The 22739-nt window shown below is 39.5% G+C and overlaps 1 pseudogene; it reads left to right on the top strand.

The window, feature by feature from the left end:
- The first annotated feature begins 20837 nt into the window (after positions 1-20837).
- On the top strand, positions 20838-21978 carry LOC102915044 (mitochondrial nicotinamide adenine dinucleotide transporter SLC25A51-like; annotated as a pseudogene).
- Positions 21979-22739: the final 761 nt, after the last annotated feature.

Raw genomic sequence — 22739 nt, 5'->3', positions numbered from 1 at the left:
CAATATGATTCGCTAGTGTCAGGCTGTGGTAGAACTGTAGGGTTAAAACTCGGAGCTGCATTCCATGTCTTTTTATCATTCATTTTCAGCTTCAGTTTGTTTACATGACTAGCAACCAAACACAGATATATGGAGCTGTTTTTTTAATTATTGGAAACTGATAATCTGGTTTGTAACATTTTGAAGAATATTAGTCAGATGAGAGAGCTAAAGAGATGGCTCAGTGGGTATGATTCCTGCCTACGCAAGCATGTGAACTGTGGGAAGTTTACCCACCAACCTCACAGCTCCCCAGAGTTTTCTTGAGTGCCAGCAGCAGGAAATATTAGATAGAAGGATTTAGATTGTGGAGATAAACATATAGAAAATACAGGATAGCCTCGAGAGGGCCTGGAACCTATTCTAATGGCCCCGACTGTCTCTGCCCCAGGGTTTTTTAGAGACGCCAAGGGGTGGAGCAAAAGGCCTCCCCCCAGCTCAGCCAAGTGCAGACCATCTCAGACACCTGCACTCAGGCCCGTGGTCCTAATCATCCTCTCAATGCAGACCTGCTGAGTAAAGCCATGAGGAACCTGAAAATGGGCTCCCACAGTGAACATGAGTTCAAATCTCTAACAACTACATAAAAGTCAGCCAAGACTGCACATGCCTATAACACCAGCAAGGTGGAGAGGGTAGAGGAGACAGGCAGACTTTGGGAGCTCACTGGCCCACCAATGTAGCTGAAACAAGTTTCAGGTTTCTTGAGACACCCCATCTCAAAAGAATAAAGGGAAAATCAATAGAGGAAAACATCCAATGACAACCTCCTCTGGTTTCCAAATGTTCATGCATTGGCACAAGCATCTGAATACTCATGTACACCCACTACACACACACACACACACACACACACACACACACACACACACACACACACACACAAGAATACACAGAGAGCTCAAATACCCCATACACCCTAAATTAATTGATTAATAAAATAATATGAAACTACCTGAAGGCACCTAAGGAGGAAAGCTATAATAAAGAAAACACAGAGAATAAATAATTCCAGACAAGCAAAGTCAGAAGATGGAAAGTACACACACACACACACACACACACACACACACACACACACACTACCACCACCACCACCTCCACCACCACCACCACCACCACCACACCACCACCACCAAAATAACAGAAATTCAAACCAAAACTAATCGAAAGAGATGGGGAAGGACACTACATACTCATCAAAGCAAAACTTCACCAAGAGGATATTAAATTCTTAACATTAATCCCCCAAACAAGGCACCCTGTTTTGTTAAAGAAACATACTACAGTTTAAATTATGTTTGGGCCCTCACACACTGATAGTGGGAGACTTCAGTACCCAGCTCTCTCTAATTGATAGGTCATCCACAAAAAAACTAAACAAACAAAATGCTGGAGCTAACTAAAGTTATAAACCAAATGGACCTAAAAGGAATTCACAGAATATTTCACCTAAACACAAAAGAATATACCTTCTTTTCCGCAACTCATAGAACTTCCTGCAAAATTGACCACATACTTGGTCACAAAGCAAGTCTCAATAGATACAAGAAAATTGAGATAAACCTGTGTCCCATTTGATGACCACAGAAAAAAGCTGAATATCAACAACAGAAATAATAGAAAGCTTATAAGCTCATGGAAACTGAACAATTCTCTACAGAATGAGACAAGTCAGAAATAAAGAAATCAAAGACTTTCTATAATTCAATGAAAATGAATGCACAGCATATCCAAATCTATGGGACACAATGAAGTTCATGGCACTAAATGACTAAATGAAAAAAATGGAGAGATCTCATACTAGCAATTTAATAGCACACATGAAAGTTCTAGAACAACAAGACAAAAATACACCCAAAAAGAATACATGGGAAGAAACAATCAAACTCAGGACTGAAATCAATAAAATAGAAACAACAAAAACAATAAATATAAAGAACCAGTGAAACAAAGAGTTGGTTCTTTGAGAAAATCAATAAGATTGACAAACTGTTATCAAAATTAACTAAAAAGCAGAGAGAGAGACTATCCAAATTAACAAAATTAGAAATGAAAAGGGTGGCATAACAACAGACACAGAGGAAATCTAGAGAATCACAAGGACACACTTTAAAAACTTGTACTCCATCAAATGGGAATATCTAAAAGAAATGAATAATTTATCCCATAGGTACCACTTACCAAAGTGAAAGCAAGAATCAGATAAGCAATTTAAATAAACCTATAACTCCTAGTGAAATAGAAGCAGTCATTCAAAGTCTCCCCCCCACCAAAAAAGACCCAAGACCAGATGGTGTTAGCACAGAATTCTACCAGATTTTCAAAGAAGAGTTAATGTTAATACTCTTCAAATTATTCCATAAAATAGGAACAGAAGAATTGCACAATTCATTTTATGAAGCTATAGTTATTCTGACACCAAAGCCATAAAAGATCTAACCAAGAAAGAGAATTAAATACTATTTCAAAATTATCAATAAATTACTTGCAAACTGACTCCAAGAATACATCAAAAAGATCCTCCACCATTGTCATATAGGCTTCATCGCAGAAACACAGAAATGGTTCATCATACATAAGTCAATAAATGTAATCCACTGTAAAAACAAACTGAAAGACAAAAACCACATTATCATCTCATTAGATGCACAAAAGGCCTTTGACAAAATCCAACACACCTTCATGATAAAAGATCTGGAGATTTAAGGATTGTTGTGGTTTGAATAAAAATGACCTCCATAGGTCCAAAGGGTGGGGAACTATTACAAGGTATTGCCTGGCTGGAGTACATGTGGCTTTGTTGGAGAAGCATGTCACCGTGGTGGTGGGCTTTGAGGTCTAGGTGCTTAAGCCAGGGCCAGGTTAGCTCACTGTATCTTCCTGTTGTCTGACAATCCAGATGTAAAACTCTCAGCTACCTCTCTAGCACCATATTTGTCTGTGTGCTGCCATATTTTCTACCATGATGATAATGAACAAAACATCTGAAACTACCAGCCAGCCTCAGTTAAACATTTTCCTTTCTAAGAGTTGCCATGGTCATGGTGTCTCTTCACAGTAATAAAACTCTAAAATAGACGTTGGTCATGTGTGATGAAATTAGAGGGTCATGCTGAGCTGGCCTGCCCTTCAATGGCCCTGAAATAGCTGGTCATGCCCCTCACCTGAGGGAGATGGCCCCAGTGGTGTGGACTGACCAGCTCAACTATGACCCAGGACCACAGCTAGGCCTTGCATTGGCCCACCCTAACATTTACCCCATCTAGGACCTGCTGGAGCTTGTAAAGTGAATGGTCCTATGGAATGATACTAACAGGATCTCCATGACACAGGGCAGCCATGGGATATCCAAGAGGAATGTTGATAAGGATTCAGGGCAGCCATGGGATATCCAAGAGGAATGTTGATAAGGATCCAGTGATGATGATGCACCAGAAACAGCAGCTTTGAACCAGACCAATGACTCATTGCAATGAACATTTGCAAGTAAAACTGATTGGACAAAGGACTATATATACTGTGTAACACACCATGGGTCCCAATGCCACCAGGACAAATGAAGAAGTATTAGAGAGGTGGAAAAGATGGAGGAGCTATGAGGTTTTTTTTGTTGTGTTTTTGTTTTTGTTTGTTTGTTTGCTTGGTTTGGTTTGGTTTGATTTTTATAATTATCTTTAGGGAGCACTGCAGGGGTGAAGAGAGAATATGGAGGGACTGGGAGGTGAGCAGAGTTAGGGTGCATGATGTGAAATTCCCAAAGATTCAATAAAGAAATTATGTTTGGAACTGGAGAGACAGCTCAGAGGTTGAGAGCACTGGCTGCTCTTTCAGAGGTCCTCAGTCCAATTCCCAGCAACCACATGGTGGCTCACAACCATCTGTAATATGATCTGGTGCGCTCTTCTGGTGTGCAGGCATTTATGCAGACAGAACACTGTATATATAATAATCTATAAATCTAAAAAATTTTAAAAATAAATTACATTTTAAAAAAGACAGAAGTTGGTACCAGGGACTGGGGTATTGCTGTGATAGACTGGACAATGCTTCTTATTGCTGAAATGTGGACTTGGGACTTGGGATTAGAAAATCAGTTAAAAACTTTAAGTGGGACCTAAGGGGCCATACTAGTAGAAGCATGGAAGACAGTGGTGCTTAGAATGATTTGGACTCTGGGGGCTCAGCTGAAAATGTTTCAGAGGAGAAGAATATAACTATACAGGCTAGAGATCATTCATATGGTATTTTGTCAAACAGTGTGACCGCTTTCTGCTCTTGTCAAAACAAAATATGCCTAAGGCTAAATTGAAGAGTTTTGGATTAATTGTGCTGGCAGGGGAAAAATCTCAAAACAGTCTATGTGAACTATGTGGTTATTAGTGGGTGTGCTTATGCAGAACTATACTGAAAAGGGACAACCTGAGCAAGAAAAGTTACAAAATGTACAATTTGAGGAGAAAGGGGGCACCAGGAAGTGGAATGGAGCTAAATCTTGTGTTCAAAGAGATAAACAGATTAAAGGATATCCAGATGTTAAATGGAACAAAGGGAGTGGTGACCTCAGGGCAACATCCCACCCAGCTAAGCTTCCACCTTCTGAAAAGGAATTAAAGAAAAGCTTAGAGCCAGCTGTGGTAGTGCATGCCTTTAATCCCAGCACTCTGCAAGTAGAGGCTGGTGGATCTCTGAGTATGAGGCCAGCCTGGCCTACAGATTGAGTTTCAGGACAGCCAAGCTTAGGCAATGAAGGAAACCATCAAGAACAGAAAGCTGGTGAAGATGTAATTGAACAAAAGAGCCATGCTCCAACCCCAGTAAACAGCAGAACTTGGCAACTTTGACCATGTGGTTCTGGCTTTAGAGTCAAGGATAGAAGAAAGGGGTTATGGAATCTTCCTCTGTGACTAAGGAGTGATGCTGAGGTGAAGCCTGTGTCAGGGTGTCCCTGCATGGAATGTACCCGGCTTTTTCTTTTGGCCAACCAACCAACTCCCCAAATCATGACATGGAGGGTTCTTTTTAGTTATGAATGCTCAGCCTAGCTTAGGCTCATTTCTGGTTAACTCTTTTAACTTAAATTAACCTGTTTCTCTTTATCTTACCTTTTGCCTTGGGCTTTTTACTCTTCTTCTGTATATCTTACTTTCATTGCTTCTCATGTCTGGCTGGCTGGTGGCTGCCTGGCTTCTTGCCCTAGGTGTGTCCCTCTCTTTCTCCCTTGTTCTCATCTCCTTTGTCTCTCTTCTCATTCTTTTTTAAACTAGATTTCTCCTGCTACTTATTCTCTCTACCCACAATCTCACCTAACCCTCTTCTGCCTAACTATTGGCTATTCAGCTTTTCATTACACCAATCAGGTACCCTAGGCAAGCAATGTGAAACAAATGCAACACATATTTACATAATTAAACAAATACAACACATCATTACACAGTTAAAGAAATATTCTGCAGCATAAACAAATGTAACACATTTTGCTCAGTTAAAAGTTGGAGTTCTAGAGAGGCCATTATGTGAAGCTGTAAAGGTGAAGCCTGGATTGCCTTGGAGACCTCAAGATGTTGGAGATGCCAGAGCCATGGGACACTTGCCAAGGAGAGATGATAACAGGAAGGGGAACCAGCCCAAGAGAAAGAAATGTGCTACAGTCAACAAGGCTGAAAGGAGTTGGAGATCTGAGAAGCGATTTGACATCAGACATGGAGATATAAAGTTTGGAGCTTGCCCAGCTGCTTTTCAGTCTTGCTTTGGTTCAGCATTTCCTCTCTATGCTCCCTTTCTTCCCATTTGGAATGGTAATGTATATCCTGTGCCAGTGTATGGTGGAAGTATGTCACTTGCCTTTTTATTTTGATTTGTACGGGGATTACAGTTAAAAGACTGCTTGAATCTCAGAAAAGTCTTTGAACTTCGGACTTTTAAACAAGTTAGAGACTGTTATAGACTGTGGAGATTGTTGAAGTTGAAAAAATGTATTTTGCATTATCATATGACTACAAGCCAGTGGGAGTGAGGGCACGGAATGTGGTAGTTTGAATAAAATGGCCTCCATTAGGAGTGGCACTATTAGGAGATGTGGCTAATTTGAGTAGGTGTGACCTAGTTGGAGGAAGTGTGTCACTGGAGGGTGGTCTTTGAAGTCTCAGAAGCTCAAGTTAAACGTAGTATGGCTCATCGTCTCTTTCTGGTGTCTGAGTTATTGTAGAACTTTCAGATATCTCTCCAGTGCCATACCTACCTGTGTGCTGCAATGCATCCTGCGAATGATGATAAAATGGAATAACCCCCTGAAAATTGTAAGCCAGCCCTAATTAAATGTTTTCCTTTATAAGAATTGCCATGGTCATGGTGTCTCTTCACAGCAATAAAACCCTAACTAAAATAGGTATACAAAGAATACACGTCAATATAATAAAGATAGTTTATAGCAAGCCCATAGCTAACTTCAACTTAAATGGAAAAGAATCAAAGCAATTCAGGTAAAATCAGGAACAAGATGAAGTTGTCTAATCTTTACATTCCTATTAAATACAGTGCTTGAAGTCCTAGCTAGAGTAATAAAACAGTTGAAGATCAAAGGGATACAAACTGAAAAGAAAGGAGATAAAGTATCTTTATTTGCAGATGATATGATACTATTCATAAGTGATCCTAAAAATTCTACCAGGAGGGCTGGAGAGATGGCTCAGAGGTTAAGAGCACCGACTGCTCTCCCAGAGGTCCTGAGTTCAATTCCCAGCAACCACATGGTGGCTCACAAGCATATATAATGAGATCTGGTGCCCTCTTCTGTATACATAATAAATAAATAAATCATTAAAAAAAATTCCACCAGGAAACTCCTGCAGCTGATAAACACTTTATATACAAGGTTAACTCAAAAAAAATCTGTAGTTTTCCTATATACAAATAACAAATAGACTGAGAAAGAAATCAGTATAACACCTTACACAATAGTCAAATAACATAAAGTATCTTGGGATATCTCTAAACAAACAAGTGAAAAATCTGTACGATAAAAGCTTCAAGTCACTGAAAATGTCAGAAGACAAAAATATATTCCATGTTCATGGATTAGTAAGATTAACATTGCAAAAAAGGCCATCAGTGTAATCCCCATCAAAATTCCAACATAACTCTTCACAGATCCTGAAAGGATAAGCTTCATATGGAAACACACACACATACACACACACACACACACACACACACACACACACACACACACACACACACACACCAGAAAAGCTAAAACAGTCCAGATTAATAAAAGAGCTACTAAACATGTCATCATCTCTGATTTCAAGTTGTACTACAAAGCTATAATAATAAAAAACAGTATGGTATTGGCATCAAAACAGGCACATTGATCAATGGAATCAAACTGAAGACCCAGACACAAATTTACATACCTAAGGATACCTTATTTTTGATAAAGAAGCCAGAAATACACACTGGAAAAGACATCATCTTCAATAAATGATGTTGGTTAAACTGAATGTCTACATGTAGAAGAATTTAAATAGATCCATACATATAATCATGCCCAAAACTCAATCTAAATGAATCAGAGACCTCAACATAAAGCCAGATACACTGAACCTGACAGAAGAGAAAGAGGAGAATGCCTTTGAACTCATTGGCACAGGAAAAGATTTTCTGAACAGAGCTCCATTGCTACAGGCACTAAGAAGGCACTAAGATCTATAAATAGCAGATGGGACCTCATGAAACTGAGAAGTGTTTGTACAACAAAGGATACCATCAATTGGACAAAATAACAGCATACAGAATGGAAAGAAATTTTATCAACTACACATGTGATAGAGGGCTAAGGTCTTAGAGTTTCTATTGCTGTGAAGAGACACCATGAACATGACAACTCTTATAAAAGAAATCATTGAATTGAGGTGATGGCTTACAATTCAGAATTTCAGTCCATTATCATCAAGGTAGTGAGTATGGTGGCTGGGAGTATGGCAGTGTGGAGGCAGACATGGTGCTATAGAGTTGAACATCTTGATTCAAGATGGCAACATGTATTAAACTGTCTTACTGAACATGGCTTGAGCATATATGAGACCTCAAATCCCTCCCTCCAAAGTGATATACTTCCTCCAACAAGACCACACCTACTCCAACAAGCTCAAACTTCCTAATAGCGCCAGCTCCTTTGAGGGCCATTTTCTTTCAAACCACAATATTCCACTCCCTAGCCCCAAAAGGCTTGTAGCCATATCATAATGCAAATATGCATTCAGTCCAACTTCAAAAGTCCCATAGTCAATAACAGTCTCAAACTTATTTTAAAGTCTCCTCTGAGATTCTTGTGGTCTCTTAACTGTAATCTCCTGTTAAATCAAAATCAAAAGCTTCCAACATATAATGGCATAATATGTACATTATGGTCCCAAAATGTAGTGAAAAGAGCATGTTGAGGAAATACTGGACCAAAGCAAAACCAAAAACCATCTGAGCAAACTCAAAACTCTGCAGTTCCAAGTCTGATGTCAAAATGTTCTTCAGATCTCTAACTCCTTTCAGCTTTGTTGACTGCAACGTACTTCTTTCTATTGGGTTGGCTCCAATCCCTGTTAGCAGCTTCTCTTCGGCAGATCTCCCATAGCTCTGGCATCTCCAACATCTTGGAGTCTCCAAGGCAATCCAGGCTTCTCCTTCATGGCTTCCCACAATGACCTCTCTAGGCCTCCATGCAGGGACACCCCTGAAATATACCTCACCTCAGTGGCTTTCCTTAGTTGCAGAGGCAAATTCCATATAGCTTCTTTCTTCTGTCCTTAACTCTAAAGCCAGAACCATGTGGCTGAAGCTGCTAAGTTCTGCTGCTTTCTGGAACTGTAACATGGCCCCATTGTTCAATTATATCTTGACCAGCTTTCTGTTTTCGATGATTTCCTTCACTGTCTAAACTTGGCTGTTCTGAAATTTGTTCTGTAGACCAGACTAGCCTCAAACTCAGAGATCTGCCAGCCACTGCCTTCCAAATCCTGAGATTAAAGGCATGCACTACCACAACTGTCTCTAAGCTTTTCATTAATTCTTTTTCACAAGTTATGAACTTGTCTGGGTGAGATCTTGCCCTGAAGTCACCACTCCCTTTATTCCATTTCTTAATCTGTTTATCTCCTTGAACACAAGACTTAGCTCCGTTCCACTTTTTGGTGCTCCCTTTCTCCTTAAATTTTACCCTGCTTCTTGTAATTTACCCTCCTCAGATTGCTCCTTTTCATTATAAATCTTCATTCGAGTTACCATTAATAATCACATGAAAGAGTCTATATTATGATATGGTGCAATTTCCTCTGCCAAGGGAATTAATCCAAAACTCTTCACTTTTGCCTCAGACAGATTCCTCTGACAAGAGCAAAAGACAGACACATTCTTCAACAAAATATCACAAGAATGATTTCTAGGCAACATACTAAAATTCTTCTCCTCTGAAACATCTTGATCAAGTTCAAGTCACTTTTAGCACCACTGTCTTCCATGCTCCTCAATGGATATCGTCCATTAAGCAGCACTTAAAGCATTCCACTGCTTTCCTAACCCAAATTCCCAAAGTCCAAGTCCTCTAAACAAAAGCATGGTCAGACTTCTCAAAGCAATACCCCAGTCCCTGATACCAACTTCTGTCTTAGTTAGGGTTTCTATTGCTGTGAAGAGACACCATGAACACAGCAACTCTTATACAGGAAAACATTTCATCGAGGTTGTGGTTTACAGTTTCAGAGGTTTAGTCCATTATCATCAAGGTGGGGTGAGGTGGTATTGTGTTTTCCAAAATATTGTGCACCCTAATAAACTTATCTGGGGTCAGAGACAGAACAGCAACTAGATACAAAAGCTAGAAAATGGTGGCACTCACACCTTTAATCCTAGCATTCCAGAGGTAGAAATCCCTCTGGATCTCTGTGAGTTCAAGGCCACATTGGAAACAGCCAGGCATGGTGACACATGCCTTTAATCCCAAGAAGTGAGTCTTTAATCCCAGGGAGTGATGGCAGAAAGCAGAAAGGTATATAAGGCGTGAGGACCAGAAACTAGAAGCATTTGGCTGGTTAAGCATTTGGCTGGTTAAACTTTCAGGTTTGGAGCAGCACAGTTCAGCTGAGATTCATTCTGGATGAGGACTCAGAGGCTTCCAGTCTGAGGAAACAGGACCAGCTGAGGAATTGGCAAGACTCTTTAAGATTCATGCTACAGTGGGGAGCATGGTAGCTGGGAGTATGGCAGTGTTCAGGCAGACATGGTGCTGGAGAATTGAACAGCTTCATCCAAAGGCAACATGTATTAACCTGTCTCCCCAGGCATGACTTGAGCATATATGAGACCTCCCACCATCAGTGACATACTTTCTCCAATAAGGCTACGTGTACTCCAACAAGGCCATACCTCCTAATAGTGCCGCTTTTTTCAGGGCCACTTTCTTTCAAACCACCACAGTTAATATTCAACATATACAAAGAACTCAAGAAACTAGATATCAGGAAAACAAATAATCTAATTAAAATGGTAAACAGAGGAATCTCAAATGACCAGGAAACACTTGAAGAAACATTCAACATCCTTAGTCATCAGGGAAATACAAATCAAAACTACTTTGAGATTTTATCTTACACCTGTCACAATGGCTAAGATCAACAAAACAAGTGACAGCTCCTGCTGGCAAGGGTGTAGAGTAAGACAGACACTCACACATTGCTACTGGGAGTGCAAACTTGTACACCCACTATGGAAATCAACATGGCCATTCCTCAGGAAGTTGGGAATCAATCTACTTCATGATCCAGCTCTGTCACTCTCGGGCATAACCAATGGATGCTTCATCCTACCACAAAAACACTTACTAAAGCATGTTCGCTGATGCTTTATTAATAATAGCCAGAAATTGGAAACAACCTAGATGTCCTTTAACAGAAGAATGAATAAAGAAAATGTGATACATTTATACAATGGAGTATTACTCGGCTGTTAAAATATGGCATCATGAAATATGCAGGGAAATGGATGGAACTAGGAAAAAAAACACCTTCCTGAGTGATGTATCTGCAGTGTCCCATCTTCTTCAGGAGGAAGCTTCTCTAATGATGCCTGAACAAGGCACTGATCTATGAGTATAGCAGAATATCATTAGACATCATTTAATCACTGCATTTTTTTCTTCTTTTTTGACCCAGAAAGACAAATATGGTGTGTGTTCCCTTATATGCAAATATTAGCTATTAAGTCAATGATAACAAAGCTATAATCTATAGAACCACAGAGGGTAAGTGAGACTAGAAGGAACTGACAGATTTCATTAGGAAAGAGAAATAAACTAGATAAGTACCGTTGGATGAGTGGCTAGAACAGGAGGATCAAATTGAGAGTGGGAGAGGAGAAGGAGTTGTAAGAGGGAATGCAGGTGGAGACAGCTAAAATTAAGGACCATTTGGGGGTCAATATGGAAACCTAATACAGTAGAAACTAACTAAAATATATTCTGGGAAGTGAAAGGCTGAGGCAGACAGACACTGCCAGCCGCCACCATGACAAGCAGCATGTGAAGATGCCGGTAAGCCACGAGCCATGTGGCAAGGTATAGATTTATAGAAATGGGTTAATTTAAGATATAAGAACAGTTAACAAGAAGCCTGAGCCATTAGGGTTAACAGTTTAAATAATATAAGCATCTGTGTGTTTATTTTATAAGTGGGCTGTCGAACTGCTGGGGCTTGGTGGGACCCAGAGAGAAAAAAACTCTTGCTACAGGTGTTGTGTTATTTTCTTGGTTTAGGGGGTGCTGCTGTACTTTGGTTTTTGATTTTTTTGAGAAAGAACTTAAAGTTAGGTGGGTAGAGAGAGGGAGACGATCTGGAAAGACTTGTGGGAGGGAATGAATACAGTTAAAATATATTTAAAATTAGCAATTGTTTTAAATAATAAATCTATAATAAAAATTATAAAAAAGAACCTCGAGGGCAGTTGTGATTTTTGGCTAGAAAGTAGATTTATATTTAGCATTTAAAAGTTATATACTGAAAATTATAATCTATATATTGAGTTTCTTAACTTGTAAGCTAAGGTTGTAAATGGGAAGAGTTTAGGTATATATACAGTGTGTTAGCCAAGTTCATGTGGTACACTGTTTACATGTCATGAGGATCTCAGTAAAAAAGCCACTGCCCATGGGCTCTCAACAGCTTGTCAGGAGAAGACATCTTGGCACACAATTGAGAACTGAAAAATAGCTCATTCGTCAAATCAAGAAATAACTTTGCTATGTTAAGGTTGATATCCTACCCTTTGTTGGGCAGGTTGTTTCTGCAGAATGAAACTCTAAGCTTGCATAAAGGATATAACTTGCATCAGAAATATCAACTGGTAAGTCTAAAATACTTCCTGTTTTCTCTGTATCTAAAGAGAGCTAAGACTGAGTCCATGTTACATCAAGTTCTGGAGACTTTCAGGTTTTTTTTCCTTCTTTCCTGAGGGTTTGGGTGACATTCTCTCACATAGGATAAAGTTTATGGAATGGTCCCTTTAGTTGTCTGTCCTCTGTAAGTGCTTTTATATCTACTCAACACCTCAATCTTTGGTTTCTTTCTGTATTCACCCAATACTGCCAGGAGAGGACTGCAATGCCATGCTGTCCCCAGGACCTGTATGGATCCTCCCTTCAGTCCTGTGAGATCAATTATCTCTACACTTCCTAAGCACTTCTCACTGTCTTTTCCAATATGCCTATTGTAATGTTCTGAAGTTCAAGATTTCATTCCAGCCAAAGATGAAGAATCCTCTTTAAACTGCTTCTGCTAGAAGGCTTGCCAAAGATCTTCAAGGCAAATGAGAGCCAAGGAAGAGAAGCCAATGCAAAAGATAAATAAAACTCAGTTTCCATTCTTTTTTTTTTTTTTTTTTTTTCTTTTTGGTTTTTCGAGACAGGGTTTCTCTGTGTAGCTTTGCGCCTTTCCTGGAACTCACTTGGTAGCCCAGGCTGGCCTCGAACTCACAGAGATCCGCCTGGCTCTGCCTCCCGAGTGCTGGGATTAAAGGCGTGCGCCACCACCGCCCGGCCTCAGTTTCCATTCTTTTTCACTCTCCTACAGTAATAAATTTGTTACTTATATTGCTTCATTAACAAATACTCTGCCACAATTTCAAAATCAGGGAGAATAGAGAGAAATGAGTATGTAAGAGTGGAGTCTTTGAAAGAAACATTTTTAAAACTCTGATCCCCTAGAGGATCCTTTCTTCAACTCTCATGGATCAGTATGCACAGTGCAGTGAAATGGAGTGAGTCCTTCACTCAGCCTCATCACAGTAGGACTCCCTGTGTACCAGCATTGTTTAGATCATTTATTTCTGCTGCCACCTGCTGGTACACAGGATTTCCTACTGCACTGAGGCAGCAGGGTGGTGGTGGTGGTGGAGGTTTGGGTGAGAGAGAATATTCATGCTTTGTTTCATTGCACTGAGAATGAGGCATGAGGCAATGTCTCCTCCAGGATCACAGCCGTAAAAGGGTAATAACAAAATATTGGTAATGCTTCAAATACAAATCAAATTGTAATACACTGAATGAGAGAGTATAGAAAAAGATAAAGTGGATACAATATATAGCCAAAGGCAGTATGTTGACACTAGAATAATATTTATAGTGTGGGGTTTTGTAAAGATCTGTAAATGCAGTGCTTTGATATTTCTAAAAGGGCATTCTGTGTGCCTGTACTTGTGGATGTGGTTTCAAAAGATACAGTAATTACAGAGTTCACTTGAAGAACTAAACACGTGTTCTCCTTCAGTTTTGTTCATATCTTCCCTGTCTTCTTGTTTATCTAACAATATATGAGTAGTGATATACAGCATAAAGTACAGTTTGCCAACAAGAAACAAATGAATACATTTTTCAATCTGAAAATTAGGCTGACTATTGCCACACAATAGCTCTAATGTACAAATATTGATATGATGTCAATTGATGTTTATTCTGGAATTCGTATGCTGAGAAATTTTCATCCGAAATCAAAACAAATGAAACAGAGAACTTTAGTCAGAAATACATCATATACATTCTTGGCCATATACAGAGCCCAAGCTTAGACTGTAAACAAATTTCAAGGTCTCAAAAAATCGTGAGTTTAGTAGGGGCTAAAGTGTTTATTGCTATACTGGCATTATGGAAGACCAGCCTCCCATGAGTAGTGTCAGCCACCCTTGAGAGCCTTTGGATCCACACAAGAAATAAGCTTAAATTGACAGCATTGCAGCTGATATTGAATGTTTAGTTAAGTGTTCAAAGAACACGAATTGAGAGATTCCCAAAGTTATGAAGCAGACAGGAATGAAAGGTTTGTGATAAATTCATTCAATGCTGCTATCTGAGTGGTATACATGTGCCTAGAGAACACAGTCAATGCACTACATATTAACAACACTTTTGTTCACAATTGACTGCAATTTGAACAAGTTTATATGAAACAAGAATGTGATGCATTTCATACAGCCACACCACAGAGAGACCAAGGATCTGGTGGGATCCTTGAAACAGCTACAATAAAGCAATGGGGACTGACATTGTTTATCAAATCCTTTCACAATTCATATTGGCTGGAATCTCCCTTCACAAAGAGCCATGTATCTTTTCAATAGCTCCCTGACTTCTCATTCCCACCATTACTCTCACTTACAATTCCCAGGGAAAAGTTGATTGGCTTGAGACAAAACTACATCAAGACCAAACAACTGAGCCCAGAAGTAATATGAAGTGATCATGGATGGCAAGAACTCTGAACCCTGCCTTCCTAAGATGTGTCTCAGTTTTCTCATCTATTAAGCAATGAAATAGTAATAAAAGTTCAGAATTGCATTATAGGAATTAAAGAGACATTGTTACTAAAAGTACAGCCAATGTTTATCCTCATATGAATGGGTAAATTTTATATAGCCATACAATGGAATATCATTCAACTTGGAAAAGAGTTAGAAATTCTTCTACTGTGATAACACTTATGATTCTAGAGGACACTCAAGTAGGTGAAATGGCCAGTCATAGGATGAAGACTGTATGGCTATGTTTATATGAGCTTTCTAAAACAGCCACACATCTGCAGGATGTAGGATAAGTAGCTACCACGAAGCTAGTGGAAAGGGTATATGTTGATCAATAGGTACAAAATATCTGTTATGCAAGATGAGATCAAAGGCCAATAAGGATATGAAAATTGGTGAGCATTCTTAACTTTTGTATGAAAATAAAGCAAAACTACAATAAAATACTATGAAATAATCCTTTTCTACACTATGAATATGTATTACTCTCATTGGCTAATAAAAAGTTGACAGGCTGGTAGCTGGGCAGGAAGTTAGGCAGGAAAGCCAAACTAGAATGGTGGGAAGAAGCAGGGCAGAGTCAAAAGAGACATCTGCCATCCATCCAGGAGGCAAGACATGTTAGATGGCAGGTAAATCCATGAGTCATGTGGCAATACATAGAATGATAGAAATGGGTTAATTTAAATGTAAAAGTTAGCTAGTAACAAGCCTGAGCTACCCAAGCATTTATAATTCATACTCAGCTACTGAGTTGGTTATTTGGGACTGGATGGTTGGGATAGGAAACACCCAACTACATGTAGCATTCCACCTGCATATGGAGTTCCAACATGTGGCCTAAATTTCCACATAAAACTTGACAAAGTTTAAAAAAGGATTCTAGACACACAAGAATGGAGTCAAGCACAAATCCTTGGTAGCTGCCATTTTTCCAGTGGGCTCTGTTTGCTGGTGGTGAGTAGAGGCACAGCTCCTTTAAGAGATGGTTTTCTGACTTAGTGCAGAAAAAACAGGCAGCTCCAATGGGAACAAATGGCCCAGAAGAGCCAATGTTTCAGTGTGCCTCTGTTGCAGTTTCCTCTGAGTTCTATAACCAGAATAGCTTCAAGGTTGCTGCTTGAGATGATCCAGCCTCACAGGACTTGACCATAATCCTAAATTTTAGAGTCCCTCAAAGATTACCAGTGCCCCCAATCAATAGAAAGTAGTCTAGAGAACTATGCCCACATTCCCAAAAATTAATTATGTATATGTGTCATTGTTTAGGAGGTTGGTTACAAGTTGTTATTTGTAATGTTCAAGGAAAAAGCTGAACAAAAAAGAATAGATTCAGGTATCGCATTCTAAAAAGAAAGGGGGTGTAGCTAGAGTTTTCCTGCCTTGCCCACAGTCAGGACAAATCTTTGTCACCTGCCAGTCCCACAGCCACTCAGACCCAACCAAGTAAACACAGAGACTTATATTGCTTACAAACTGTATGGCCGTGGCAGGCTTCTTGCTAACTGTTCTTATATGTTAAATTAATCCATTTTCATAAATCTATACCTTGCCACATGGCTCATAGCTTACCGGCGTCTTCACATTCTGCTTGTCCTGGCTGCAGCTGGCAGGGACTCCTTCTGCCTTCCTGTTCTTTCTTTTCTCCTCACTGTTAGTCCCGCCTATACTTCCTGTCTAGTCACTGGCCAATCAGTATTTTATTTATTGACCAATCAGAGCAACACATTTGCCACACAGACCATCCCACAGCAAGGGGGGAATACACAAGTAGGAAAAAATGGTAGATTATTGAATCTACTTTTAACCCCCCCCCAAAAAAAACCCTACTAGTCTCAAATATTTTACATTGGTAAAACAAAGATTTTTGTATATTAACACAAAATTGAAGTTATTTTTGTTATGCTGTGTGTGTGTACTCCTACTCTTGTTTGGAATATTGTGCTTATACAGCTTATTTAAAAATATAATGTATAGTTAAAGAATACAGGTTAATAATTACTCATCTATAATTGTCACCCATATCTATCAAATACATGGTCATATCAGTTAGGTTTCCTAGGTATACAGAGATATATTTCAGATAGATATATAAATTTCAAACACTTCAAAAACCTACAGAAAGTGGAATTTAATTTTTTTAATAACTTAGGCTTTTTATGACATCAATCTACTTTAGAGAAGATGGTGGACATCAAAGAAACACCATATGGAGTTTGTTTCCTTTATGGCAAAAGCTAGCCATGTAGGCAAAGAAATTGCCCTTTTTTCAATTCCTGTCAGTTAATGTCTAAACTGGACCAGCAGGACACAAAAAAGGTAAATGTGGCCAACACAAGGTAAGACAGTCCTTCAGAATTTCCTGTTTCTCAGCAAAGTATGTCAGATATTCTAGACTTGTAGGCCAAAGATGAATGTCCCAACATTGCAAAGAAACTTTGAGTGACTGTCTAGACAGCCTGATGTCCCTGTCATTAGGTAACATTTCATCCTTCTGGGGTCTTTTATGGAGTTGAAGACTAAATAGTTATAATTATAGTTTTCCTTAGCTATAATAGAAAGTAAATTAGATACAAAACTGTAGACTCACCAAAATAAGAGAGATAATTAAGTATTTGCTCTAGTTTTGCCAAACACAAATGGATTAGATACTGTTACTATAATTATTCCTTAATAATTGTTTTTATTGTATATATTTTTACTGTATTAAGGTTAAAACTTTCCTTTTTAATTAGGCAAAAAGTGGGGAAATGCTGTGGGATGATCATTTTCTACACTATGAATATGTTTTACTCTCATTGGTTAATAGAAAGCTGGAAGGCCAGTAGCTGGGCAGGAATTTAGGTGGGAAAGCCAAACTGAGAATGATGGGAGGAAGGAGGGCAAAGTAAAGAGAGATACCAGCCAGCCACCAAGCAAGCAGGACATGTAAAAAAAATGAGGTAACAAGCCATGTGTCAAAGTATAAACATGCTATTGGTTCATGCTATAAAAAAGTATTTCCTATGTTTAATAACATGGCACTGTGCATTTAGAAACTGAAGGTAGATCCTTTGGTCATGCCAAACAAACAAAAAGTAACTGAAGAGAAGAAGATGGAGAAAGAAATGCAATAAGAACAAATAAAGGAGACGCAGCGTAATGCGAGAAATCCACAGCGTCTGCTTAAACGACAAAGGGATTTATTAAGAAAGGAAAACTCGCAAGACTGAACAGAGGAATTGCTGCAGGGTCTTGGAAAAGGTGAGGCACAGTCCTATACTGTTCTTCCATGCCTGAGACTCTCCCAGCATCCAAGTCCCACAAGGGAGGGAAGAGAGATTGCATACATGCATCTCAAGTCATCTAAGGGTAGCTGAGAGGCCACGCACCAGGACCATGTACTTCAAGGTCATAGGCAGATAGAGCAGTCACCTGCTACTTCTCTAGGGCTGTGCTTCAGGGTCATAGAACAGATATCCACTACATCTCACCCCTTTTGTCTAAATAAGAAAGTTCTAACCTGATATAAAACTATGTACAATAGGAATAATTATCAGGTATTGTCCAGGAGAGGGGAAAAGTAGTAACCTAAACAAAAATAGAAATATAACCAGCAAGAACAACATCAAACAAGAGACATCAAACGAGAGACTAAAATCCAGAGATGTCCAGAACATAGGTAAATGGCATATTATAAAGATTATTCCAATAGTTGTCCTATTCTAAAAAAATCTAACTTTAGTATCTGAAATGTTTTTAGCTAAGATATGAGAGGATTATAATTGTAACTATCTAGTCTTGAACCCCATTAAAGACCTGAGAAAAAACATAATAACACCTGAGAAAACAGAAAATGCAACCAAGCAGTTTCCAAAATATTTCAAGAATAGACAGAGATAATTAGCAGCCTGGACAGTCACCTAAAGTTTCTCAGCACCATTGGGCATCCATTTCGGCCACAGGCCTAGAATATCTGACAGGCCATTTTCAGAAGCAGGAATTTTGAAAGACCATCTTACCCTGTCTTGACAAGGTTCAGTACCTGCTTTTCCTTATGTCCTGCTCATCTGGAAAGGACAGCGTACATACTGTCAACAATTGAGGCAGGGGCAGTTCTTTGTCCAGCAGACCATTTTGTGCTAAGAAGAAGACTAACTTCCAAACAGAGTGTCTTAGAAACCCAACATTCCATTGGGAATAGATTGGTGCTGCCAGGAGCAATCATATCTAATGTCAACAGAATTCTAAGTTATCAAAACCTTCAAATACCATATTCTCTAGGTCTATGAAGTGTTTGAAAATTATCTATGCATCTGATATATGTTTCTGCAAATCTGGAAAACCTAACTAACATAACTATAGATATGACAAGCATGGGTGCCGATTAACTTATAAGTCTTACCTACCTAAATAACCTAATTACTAAGGCTTCACATTAACAAGGTAAATAGTCTGTAAACAGATGTACAGTATAAGGATAGTATTTAACTTCAAAATTGTGACAATGCACAAAATATCTTAAATAAAGGTAAAAATGTATAGTGCAATATGCTAACAATATCCTAAATATGTATCAATACATAAAATATCCTAAACAGAGGTATAACTATGTATATAGAGTATGGTGAATATAATTTTACATTTGTATCAATATATAAAATATTCCAATTAGGAGTAGGAACATGTGTATGGTATGACAATTATAGTTTTGAATTTCTATCAATATGTAAATTATCTTAAATAGGAATATAAAAATAGTTTACATTTGTATCAATATATAAGAATCCATACTAGTGCAAATTATTTAAGGCTGATAGTTTGTTAAGTTAGTTTATTAATAGATATAATAATCTATTTTAATATCCTATACCTATCTATTGCCCTGTTTTCTCTTTTTCAAACAAGACTCTTGACTCTAAATTTTATTGTTCTACCCTCAACCCTATAAACAACTTATCCATAAACCCTAAGAAAATGAAAACTTTTGGAGGAGGGAGCATCATTTCCTTAAAATTGCTTCTTACTGTTTAGGAGGTGATGGTATTTCTGTGGGATCCTGTAAGAAAGCTAAATGGTTAAGTCTCATTACAACTAGCTGTAATGTTTATAGCTAGTCTCACAGTAATGGGTAAACTTATCTGAGGTTCTGGCTGTAAGTGTAAGATGATGGACCATCTCATCTTGGAACTGTCCTAAAGAGTTTGCAGTCCAAAGCTGATCATTGAGTAATGTTCTTAGGTATAATGGCATCATTTCAGACTGGGTAAAGTCATTGTTGTTGGGCCCCATCTTCCTTCTGGAGACCTCAGAGATTGCTATTGGAAAGACTTATTTTTTATTGTGGAAAACTTGAACATTATTAATATCAAAATGGAAAGTTTGGATTTAGGGTGATTCGAGGAAGGATTCACAGATTAAAAATAAGTATGAAAAGAAATAGAATCTTATCCCACCCCTGCCTGGGTTGGGTCTGGTCTGCACCTCTGCCAGCGGCTCAGTCGCCGGCTGTAGCTGGAGAGCTTTTCTCTCCGGGTCCCACCAAGTACCGCCAGTCCTGGAGCCCACTTATAAAATAAACATACAGACAGACGCTTACATTATTTAAACTGCTTGGCCATTAGCTCAGGCCTATCATTGTCTAGCTCTTACTCTTATATTTAGCCCATTTCTATTAATCTATACTTTGCCACGTGCCTCGTGGCTTACTGGTACCTTACATCTTGTTTGTCCTGGTGGCGGCTCCAGGCAGTCTCCCTCTCTGCCTTCCTGTTCCCTCAATTCTCCTCTCTGTTAGTCCTGAGTACCTTACATCTTGTTTGTCCTGGTGGCGGCTCCAGGCAGTCTCCCTCTCTGCCTTCCTGTTCCCTCAATTCTCCTCTCTGTTAGTCCTGAGTATATTTCCTGTCTGGCTACCTGCCATTCAGTCTTTATTTATACAGAGCGATATCCACAGCAGCCGGCCATCCAGCGGGCCACGTGGTGTTGAGGACTGAACATGCAGTAGGATGCAGTTATCAATATTGACCTCAGAAGAGAGAAGGCTGACAATGGGAAGCATTGGGAAAGTTACCAGAAAGCTGTCATCATCAATGATAGGCTCAGTCGATGTCACCGATTCGCTGACTAGTCCGTGGCTTTATTGTCTTTGAGGACCCAATGCTTAGCAGAGGACCAAAGTTCACAGGTTAAAAAAATTTCCTAGAGAAGAAGGATCATAAGCACCAAGATGGACTCAGAAGTGCATAATAAGAGGCCCCCAGTATTGACCTCTTCAAGCCAGGATTTGTCAACTCACATCGCAGACGTGGGTGAGATAAAGCATTTCTTCTGTGGCTCCTGCACAGCCTTCAACAATGTGGCCATCACATACCCTGTTCAGAAGATCCTCTTTTGGCAGCAGCTGTATGGCATCAAAATGCGCGATGCCATACTTCAGCTGACGAGGGATGGATTTCGAAACTTGTATGATGGGATCCTCCCCCGACTGATGCAGAAGACCACCAGGCTGGCACTTATGTTTGGTCTGTATGAGGACCTGTCTCACCTGCTCTGCGAGCATGTGAGCAGCGCTCTGGAGTTTGCTACCAGAAGTGTGGCAGCTGTGCTTGCCGGGTCAACAGAAGCCATTTTCACTCCATTAGAAAGGGTTCAGACTTTGCTTCAGGACCACAAGCATCATGATAGATTCACAAACACTTACCAGGCCTTCCAGGCCCTGAAATGCCATGGAATTGCAGAGTATTACCGAGGCTTGGTGCCTATCCTCTTTTGAAATGGATTTAGCAATGTCCCTTTTTTTGGCCTTCGAGGGCCATTAAGGAGCATCTGCCTACTGCCACTATGAATAGCGCGCACTTGGTTAACGACTTTATCTGTGGAGGTGTGCTGGGTGCCATGTTGGGGCTCTTAAACTTCCCAATTAATGTTGTAAAAGCTCAAATACAGTCTCACATTGGTGGGCCATTCCAGTCTCTCCCCATGGTTTTCAAGACACTCTGGGTAGAACGGGACAGGCAACTGATCAATCTTTTCAGAGGTGCCCATCTGAATTACCATCGCTCTCTTATCTCCTGGGGAATAATCAATGCAACTTACAAGTTTTTGTTAAAGATTGTACGATGAGGTCACTACAGGAAATGTTTTTCTCAACCAACTAGACTTAAAGAGAATGCAACGTGGTTTTGCTCCTGATTGGCTTAAATACAGGCTGTCATCATTAAGTCCAGGCCAGAATAAACTACATACAAAACGTTGACAAAAACAATAAAAGGTTTCAGTGGGCAGATGGCAGGGTTATGGTTTGATGATTACTCAAGAGCTTTAGGCTGTTACCTGGTAACTAGCCGCATATCTGATGACCTTTTCAGGGCAGCTTTCAGCCAAGATAGATGCCTTTTCCTGCCGGAAGGGGCTGCTAGGCTTCTGTATGGAAACGATGCTTCTCAGGCTCCCTCTCTCACCTCATTCACTGCTTCTGTGCTCTTAGGATCACCTTCATTAAACCCAAGCATTGCATGGTGGGCTGGAGCAGAGAGACAGAAGACAGCATCTGGGCTGGATAGTTCCAGGAATTGTTGAAGTTAGCTTTGAAACTAAGTGCTGTGGAGATAGTCATTATCCAAACTCTATTTAGATTTGATAGTATTTAGCAGATAATGAAAGCTTCCATTTCACTGTTTAGCTTTGAACATTTTCTTTTTAATTCTGAATGTGACTTTAAGCCCTTCCAGAATGTCCTTGTGCTATTTTACTGAATTCCTTGCCAAAAGATAGCGTGACCTAGTTAACTTCTGTTGTGTGCTTCATCCTAGTAATCTGGTCACTGCAGATCTCCTGTTTTGGCTTGCTTTCTGCTACTGGTGCCAACGTAGCTGACCAGAGGG

Source organism: Peromyscus maniculatus, chromosome 20, assembly GCF_049852395.1.
Source record: "Peromyscus maniculatus bairdii isolate BWxNUB_F1_BW_parent chromosome 20, HU_Pman_BW_mat_3.1, whole genome shotgun sequence".
Classification (NCBI taxonomy): Eukaryota; Metazoa; Chordata; class Mammalia; order Rodentia; family Cricetidae; genus Peromyscus; species Peromyscus maniculatus.
This window is presented reverse-complemented; position numbering and strand designations above follow the sequence as displayed.